Genomic DNA, 9,199 nt, shown 5'->3' with positions numbered 1-9,199 from the left:
CATGTCAAAGGCACAGATGCCTTTGTTTCAAAAAGAGCTGAAGGGGAGATAACCTTTGCCCTGTGCTGATAAGGTGGCTACAGTAGGTATAGCAAGGTTTTTAAAATAATAGTTACAACAAATGCTATTACATTGCTTTCAGTGTAACTCCACATTTCAAGAGCGGAGTTTTGGACCTCAGAGAATCCTGATCCTTTATGAAAATGTATCTCCATCCTGCCCTTTCCTGAAATCTTAAATTGCATTTCTGGCCTGTAGTTATCATGCAACAACCTGAGTGCTTCTAGTTTTCATCAGGTAACCACTTACTCCAGTGGTTCCAGACTTTTTTGACTGGCATACTCCCTTGCTTACTGGGCCATTGGCAGTAGCTCCCCTTTAGCGCTGCAATCCTATACGTTGTATAAGGCAGTGTTTCTCAAACTGTGGGTCAGGACCCACTTGGTGGGTCGCGAGCCCATTTCAGGTGGGTCCCCATTCATTTTAATGTATTAGACTTGATGCGCCCAGGGGCTGTGACTGCAGTGGGGGAGATACGTGCTTTTAACAAGCTACTTTGTATAAGCTTTTAACAATGACAGTCAGTGCGACGTACTCCTGGATAAGTGTGGCAGGATTTCATTCTAGGGTTGCTAACAATTGTCCTGCTTGATGATGTCACATCCAGTCATGACGTCACTTCTGGTGGGTCCTGACAGATTCTCGTTCTAAAAAGTGGGTCCTGGTGCTAAGTGTGTGAGAACCACTGGTATAAGGCAGTGGGTTTTTTGCAAGGATTCAGCGGCTCCCCTGGCTACTTTCCATGGCTCCCCAGGGAACCACAGCTCACTGTTTGGGAACCACTGATTTACTCCATTTCTGCTGACATTTTTTATCTTATGGTGATTGTCGCTCCTCCCACAGGCCCCTGCATGGAGGTTAGAGGTGGGCTGCCTTTAGCGCCTTGGGGAAAAAAAAAATCTTTACACAGCCTGTGGAATTTACTGCAGTGGGATGTAGGGGAGGTCAGTAGGATGTGAGGAAGGTGGTTAGAAACCTAAGCAACAGTTTAGTCAGATCCCTGAAGGTGTGAATCGTTGTTGCATTACAGAAGTCTTCAGTGTGAAATTTCTCACTGGGGGATGGGAGTGCGAATGCCAGGCAGTTCTCAGTTGCAGCCAAATTCTGTCTAAAGGGACATTTCAAGGTAGGGATGAAGGTTCCTGCCAGGGTGAACAACTAAGGACTTCGGAGGGGGAAAAAAAAAAGATTTTCCATTTCATAAGGCTAGTAAAAAAAATTCCTCAGTGAGAGCATCTACATCACCCTCGGTTGCTTTGAGAAACAAAAATGTCCCCTGGAGGTACACAGACAGCAGGCATCTTGGGGTGCCATTGCACTCTTCAGCCGCCTGCAAACACCTCTTTCTGTGCCTATTGCTGCTGTTTAAATAGCTACATGTGACTCTTTCTCCAAAGCCCTGCAATGACATGTTTCTGTTTTGATAAACAGCTTCTAGCACTTGTGCTGCAGCTCTCATTTCTAGCTAGATGACAATGATGAGAACTTGATATCAAGTTCACTGGGCGTGTGTGTTTGTGGTTTGGTTATTTTTTTAAACTGTCTTTATTATGTAAAGTGTTGGATTTATTTTTAATACAATGTGCTTTTCAATTAGTCTGGCTCCTTCATTTTGTATTTTTATTTTTTATTTTGACAGCCGGATAATAAAAGGGGAAGGCAAGTTATGGTTTGTAGACTGTCATAGCATCCTGAACCAGTAAATGCCATTTGTGTGCAGGTGGATTGGCTGTCCTCGATGTGCAAAATTAATCCCGGTTTTATGTCAGAGGCCTATCTGCCTGCTAATCCATGTTCTCTGGATCAAAACATGTGAGCTGAGAATTTCTAATAGTTCCTTGTACAATCTTTCCAGTTATGTTTATGGATGGACAATGTTTTTGACACCTCTGTCCTGTCCTAATTTTTGAATCCTGCTGACTATGCCAATTTGTCCCGTCCAAATATCCCAACTCCCTTCTAATGCCCGCTTTTGGCTAATTAACACCCTCTAGAACAACAGCTGCGGTGTGTGAAGGAATGAACACAGAACTCCTTATCTATAGCAACTAACCAAATTTATTGCCATGAACACAGACACTCCCTGCAAGTCCTCTTGTCCAGAGGCTTTCCTTCCACAGAACTCCACTTAACTCAGTGGGTAAAGGTCTGAAGCCTCCAGTTCAAGTCCAATCCGGTCTCCTAAGCACAGTCCATTCTTCCCAGTCTTCTGTGTCCTCCAGCAGAGTCCTGGCAGTCCCCTTCTCCTGTAAGTCTGGGTCAGGTAGCCCTCTTGGTCTGGTTCCCTCTGGGCCAGGTAGCGTCTCCCTCTGGGTCAGAGTTTCCCTCTGGGTCAGCGTTCGGCTGACCTTCTGAAGCTGCTTTTTATCCTTTGTGTCCCATTAAGTGCAAAGGCAGCTCAGCTGTGAGCTACCCCCTTAGCTCATTCACAGCCCCATCAAGGTCAAATGAAGCTCAGGTGTCCAACCAGGTCTCCATTGGCCTTGACTGATTACAGCTGTGGAGCCAGCCCTTCCCTTCCCAGAGCTGTCAACCAGCTGTCAAAACATGGAATCGCTGGCAACACCACATCATCCACCTGATGATCTTCTGATCTTCCATTACAACCTCCCCACTTAATTCTTCTTCTTATTATTATTTTTAATTACTAGCACATATGTTAGAGCATTCAGACTGCTTCATGCACATTATCGTAGGCTGCAGTGCTACATTCATTGATCTGAAAAAGTCCCATTGAACTCAATAGGATTTACTTCTAGGGCATGCATAGGATTGCACTGTCAGTAATCCTTATGACAGTTGGGCTTCCCATTTTTGCAAATTTCCACTTCAGAATTTGTTTTCGATTTCTTCCCCCCCCCCCAAAAAAAAAACCTTGGGGAAAACATTCACATGACTCAGAGTTATGTGGGATTTGATCCTAAGCTTGTCCAGAACTTGGGGCAGAGGAAGTTTCTGAGCTGTGAACATCCTGGCCTGCACACTGCAGTGGTTCTTCCATGTCCAGACAGAATACAAATTTTCAAGCACTGAAGTACCACCAAAAACAACCATATCCAGGGTTTCTCCAGAGTGAAAGCAAAGGTACCTGCATCCCTTGTAAAGGCCAGGCTGCTCCTTATGGAAGCATTTACTCACACCTAGACAGGCTCATAGAAAACTGAAGGGGCATAAAAATCTAAAGGATTTGGTGAGTCAAACTCCCTACTTAGCAGATGCCTAGGTCCCCATTCCTAAATCTTTCATCCAATATAGCCGCTGCCACATCTTTTGGATGAACATTAACCCCCATTGCTCCTCTTCTTGATGCTGATCTATCACTGCAAGGGATTTGCTTCCTGGAGAGAAACTCTTCAAGAACAGGAGAAAAAAGCTGTCTTAAAAGCAGATTCACTATCAAAGTCCATTTCCTGGTGTCTTGCCTTTCTTATTTCCAGTGCAAGACGCTTTAGCTCTTCAATACACATGTACAGCAAACATACCTGCAGCTCCAAGCCCACACTCCTCAGAGCCACTGTCCCTAAGCCTCAACCTCTGGGCGTTCAGTAGCAGCAGCTGTTACCCTGCACATGCCCAATCTCATCTGATTTTGGAAGCTAAGCAGGGTCAGGCTTGGTTAGTACTTGGATGGGAGACTGCTTGGGAATACCAGGTGCTGTAGGCTTATACCATAGTCTTTCAAGACTGAAGGTTGCCAACAAGGAACAAGTTCTACCCATATAGTGTGATCAGGATTCCCAAAGGTGAGCACAGACCCTAGGCACATACACTCCATTATTTCCTTCTGCCAAATAGGGAGAGATCAGGTTCAGAAGTAGGGGAAGAGCATGATCGCCTCCCCCACCATGATCAAACCTCCCCCACCACAAACTATACATGTATAATGCAGGTTGACAACCAAATAACTGAGTTGTCTCAAATACATGAGGTTACTTCAGAAGACTTCCCATTAGAGCCCTGCTGAATCAGACCAAGAGGCCACTAGCCCAGCATCCTATTTTCAACAGGACGTAGCCAGATACCTCCAAGAAGTCCATAAGCAGGACCTGAAGGTCAACACCATCCCTTGTTGGTCATCTCCAGCAACGGATATTTTAAAGCATACCAACTCTGAACATGTTTCATTTAGCTAATCTTATGTGTGAGTAGCCCTTCTAACACCTGAGGTTAAGGCTAGAGCAGATGGGGGATTAGATTTGGGCTAAATCTAGAAGAGTGGGGCAGATCCAAGGCAGAGCGCAGCTCAGGGCCCAATCCAATTCAACTTTCCAGAACCAATGCAGCCATAGAAATAGGGTGTGTGCTGCATCCGTGGGGTGGGGGGAGTGGGGGGCGGTCATAGAGGCTTCCCAAAGGTAAGGGAATGTTTGTTCCCTTACTTTGGGGCTGCACCAGTGTTGAAAAGTTAGGTAGGATTGGGCCCTCAAAGTAACAAGGCCAAAGGAGGGGAAGAGAACCTTACTTGTGCAGCAAGTGACTCAAAAGCAAACAAAACCCCAAAAAGTGAGGCAAGCTGGTTGTTTGGTCAGCTGACAATCTGTGCCCCAAAGTGTCCTGATGACCTTACATTTACCCCTAAACAACCCTGCTTACAAGGTCTTTGAGACACCCAGCTGCTCCTGTCCCACAAGACAATCATCCTGGTCTTGCCACTGTTTTTTTCTCTCCTCCTCCTCTTCCTTTCTTACCAACCACTTTGGCCCAAGTGATGCCTTAACCCACCCACGCAGCCTTTTCCACCTCAAGTGAGCAAGCAGCTTCTGAAAAGGTGAGAAGTTGGAGACCAATCTGAAGCTTTGAATAACCTTTGAAGAGGTTTCCACAGCCCTTAGGAGACACTTTCCTGTCATTGCTGGAAGAAGGCAGATTTAAGCAGCAAATACTGCTTTGGTCTTACAGCAGCCCCCAGTTCAGTTATGTTTTCTTTGTCTTGTAGTAATAGCTACAAATCAATGCAATTTTAACTCCAAGAGCTCTTGTGTTCTTAGGGCCAAACATCCAGTTTTAACTTTACAGTTTAAAAAAAGCAGTGATGCAGGGTGGGGGTTGATCTGGATCACAATCAAAAGGGTGATCTGGGGACCAAAAGGATGGTGTGAACTCTGTCCAATGAGCTGGCCCACCAAGTTCTGAGGCATTTCTGCAGGTACCAAAAGTCAGGACCGCAGACAGCTCCAAAGAGTGTTGCAGAACAAACTGGGCCTGACCCAGCATTCAAGGTAAACTTGAGTGTTCCACTCCCAGAGCTGTGAGTCTGAGCCAGGTGTTCTATAACTGTTTCACGAAGCTGGCTCCTCCCCTTCTTCTGGGAAAAGTATGGTGGTTTAAAGGGCCCCTTCCTGTTCCCTTACGAATGGACACCTACAGCACAGGGGAAACTGTTGTTCCCTTGTGGGGTCCTCCAAGGGAATCCTCTGAATGCTAGGGGAGGGGCAGTCTCCCCTTGCCATGATCATGAAGCAAATGCTGAGGCCCATGCTTTTTGCATGGGGGTTTCCAGAGAAGGGACATCCTGGGTCTGCATGGAGGGCAGTCCTGACTGTACTCCCTCCTTGGATTCATCCACCCTGACCCTCGATTGCTGGAGAGCTAGTTCCTGGGAGTGTGATACTTGGAGACAGAAGAGAGTTGAAGATGGTATGAGAGAAGCAACACGGCTTGTGTGGAAGGCCCACAAAGCCCATCTTTTGCGAGCAGAAGCTCCTAAGGCCCTGACACCTGCAGTCCCAAACCTAGGAAAGGCCTTGACCTTTGAGAGTTGCTTCCAGTTGGAAAAGACAGTAGTGGTCTAGAGAGTCTGATTTGATGCACAGCAGCTGTGTTTGTAGAATGTGGACATGCACACATGGTTCTTTGGACCCTCTGGCCAAACAGGTTTGGCAGCATTACAGTGGTGTACACAACAGTACCTCCATCACAGTCAACTCAGACAATCACATTTGTTCCCCAGAGTTGAAAATGTTATGGAAGAGGCATTGCATGGAAGGTCCACTCTCGTTTCTTTTTTTGTCCCAATATGATCTCAATAATGATAGAAAGAAATCTATAGCCAAATAAGGTTTGCAGGTTTCAGAAACCCTACAAGATGCTGTTTGCCAGAGACGGGGGGAGGGGTAAGGGTGTCACAGTTTCACCAACCAACTGTGCCCCATCGCACCATCTTTAACACGCATCAAGGGATGTGGGTGAGCACCAAAGGTGGTTTAATAGAATCAGATTCTTGCCCTGATGCACTCATCCCACTTGTCTGGGGTCAAACACATTGTGCCTGTTTGCGTACAGGCAAGTCCTGCTGGAACAGACAGAGGCAACAATGGGCCAAACAAAAGGATCCTGTACACCACAGGTAACAATGCCTCTGTAGCAAGACCATTTCCAGTTCTCTTCAGGACGATCATCTGCCTCCACCCAAAGAGAGCTGATGGGAGATAAGCCCAGTGCAGAATGGCGGGGGGTGCAGCCTCACAGTGGATGAGAAAGGAAGGCAAAAGAGGAAATGTCATGAGATGTGAAGAGAATGGACAGTAATAAATACAATACAATCAATAAGCATCCTTTGAAGCACACATGTCATTTTCCGTTCATGGTCAGATTAACATCCACAAGGTCGCCAGTTCGAGGCCACCGGCACCGTGCGACCTTGAAGCAGCTGGCAAGCTGCAGCTGAGCTGTTCCATCTGCTCGGAGCGTGGGAGGATGGAGGCCAGAATGTTAAACCAGATCGGAGTGTAACACCTTGAATGTGGTGGTTCTTGAAAGAGAGAACCTTCTTTCAATTTGTAAAAATCCCTGTGTGGATTTAATAAGCCTGCCTGTGTAAACCGCCTTGAATAAAGTCTTGAATAAAGACCAAGAAAGGCGGTATATAAATACTGTATAATATTATAATAATAATGTCAGAGGGAATAAGAGGGCTTGTGGTATGGGAAGGATCCCAGGATGCTGTTCAAAGACTTGCAAGAGCCCACTTGTTCCTTCTGGAGGAGGAGGTGGCCAGAACCAACTACCCCTCAAGATGGCCTATGAATACCATTTTCCCCTGGGGATGGGCACTCTCGTTTCTCTTCTTTCACTATCATGTCTGGTAAAGCAGATTTTGGAACCTTTGGCAGCACAATTACCACAAATACTTTTGCAGCACAATTACCAAAATGATTACTGAGCTGGGGCATCTCCCTTATGAGGAAAGATTACAGTGTTTTGGGCTCTTCAGTGTAGAGAAAAGGCGCCTGAGGGGAGACATGATTGAGACATACAAAATTATGCAGGGAATGGATAAAGAGGACAGGGGGGTGTTCTTTTCCCTCTCACACATAACCAGAACCAGGGGGCATTCACTAAAATTGGGTCTTGGCAGAATTAGGACAGACAAAAGAAAATATTTCTTTACCCAGTATGTAATTAGTCTGTGGAACTCCTTGCCACACAATGCGGGGATGGCATCTGGCCTGGATGCCTTTAAAAGGGGATTGGATACATTTCTGGAGGAAAAATCCATCACAGGTTACAAACCATGGTGGGTCTGTGCAATCTCACATAACACCAGAACCATGGGACATCCACTAAAATTGAATGTTGGGAGAATTAGAACAGACAAAAGAAAATATTTCTTCACTCAGCGTGTGGTTGGTCTGTGGAACTCCTTGCCGCAGGATGTGGTGACGGCGTCTGGCCTGGATGCCTTTAAAAGGAGATTGGACAAGTTTATGGAGGAAAAATCCATTACAGGTTACAAGCCATGATGCGTATGTGCAACCTCCTGATTTTAGAAATGGGCTATGTCAGAATGCCAGATGCAAGGAAGGGCACCAGGATGAGGTCTCTTGTTATCTGGAGTGCTCCCTGGGGCATTTGGTGGGCCGCTGTGAGATACAGGAAGCTGGACTAGATGGGCCTATGGCCTGATCCAGTTATGTTCTTATGTTCTCCTGATCTTAGAAGTAGGCTACCTCAGAATGCCGGATGCAAGGGCGGGCACCAGCATGCAGGTCTCTTGTTGTCTGGAGTGTTCCCTGAGCCATCTGGTGGGCCACTGTGCCATATAGGAAGCTGAACTAGATGGGCCTTTGGCCTGAGCCTGCAGGGTTGTTCTTATTGTCTTACTACAACCACATAGCCCCCCAAATCTGTGAATAAAGTTGCTGGTAGGACAAAAGGAATGAGCAGACACAGTCATAAAAACCATGCTTCACACACAGGGTCAGTGAGACCTGGCCTTGGGTCTGGGGCAAGATGCCTGGCTACCCCCCTTCCTAAATTTGCCTACAAGCCAGATGTTACTACATTTTTAAACAAGGTTTTTAACTGACAGTTTTAACTGCTAAGGTTACCCTTAGCAAACTACAGTTTCAGTAATACATTGGTGTAATAGAATTGCATTGAAAGGGGTTTAAAGATGTAATGGAAAAGCAGCCCTGGACAGGTTGAGATTGAAGTACCCAATTTACCCCCATACCCCCCTGCTCCTCTTCCTCATGCCTGCTCGTCCATACCCCTTTGTAACCCCATGATTTGCCTCTGCCTATGGGTCTGTTGCACTTCTGTCTGCTCTGCCACACTAGAGGAAATTGTTGGGCACGAGAATTATGCAAGTGTAAGGCCCCATGATGTCGCATGAAGACTGGTGCATGCGCTGGACTCACTTCCACTGAAATCAATGGCACATAAAAAGGATTCATGTTAGCGGAGTTGTGGGGGTGCTCACTCACTTTTTTTCCTCTTTGTCTTTCTCAGCTTGTCGCGGGCACTTCCTACAGTTCCGAGCAGAGGAAAGTTTTATTCAAATTCTCAGAAACCACAGAGTCAGGGGTGGCTGCACCTCTTAGGGTCTTTGATGGGAACACATGTGAGCTGTGGATCCGGCAGGTGTTCTTCCTGTCACTGTGGAGGAGGCAGCCGACTGCAAAGCAGGGGGGAGGGCTCCTTGGCTTATAAAGCTCATTATAAAAGTAAGATTTAGCAAGAAGGCATCCAAAGGAAGAGCACTTCCTAGGGAAGAAGAGAACCACGGAGAAATGCAGGGCTATCAGGTTTCAGGAAAAACCCTAACTTGTAAATAGCCTACAGCAGGGGTGCTCACACTTTTTTGGCTCGAGAGCTACTTTGAAACCCAGCAAGGCCCGGAGAACTACCAGAGTTT

At 46.4% G+C, this 9,199-nt stretch overlaps 1 pseudogene; it reads left to right on the top strand.

The window, feature by feature from the left end:
• The first annotated feature begins 3,607 nt into the window (after window positions 1-3,607).
• Window positions 3,608-3,724, top strand: LOC136654461 (5S ribosomal RNA; annotated as a pseudogene).
• Window positions 3,725-9,199: the final 5,475 nt, after the last annotated feature.

The sequence above is a fragment of the Tiliqua scincoides genome, chromosome 5 (assembly GCF_035046505.1).
Source record: "Tiliqua scincoides isolate rTilSci1 chromosome 5, rTilSci1.hap2, whole genome shotgun sequence".
Taxonomy (NCBI): domain Eukaryota; kingdom Metazoa; phylum Chordata; class Lepidosauria; order Squamata; family Scincidae; genus Tiliqua; species Tiliqua scincoides.
The sequence above is the reverse complement of the archived record's forward strand: the minus strand, read 5'-3'. Positions and strand labels throughout refer to the sequence as shown.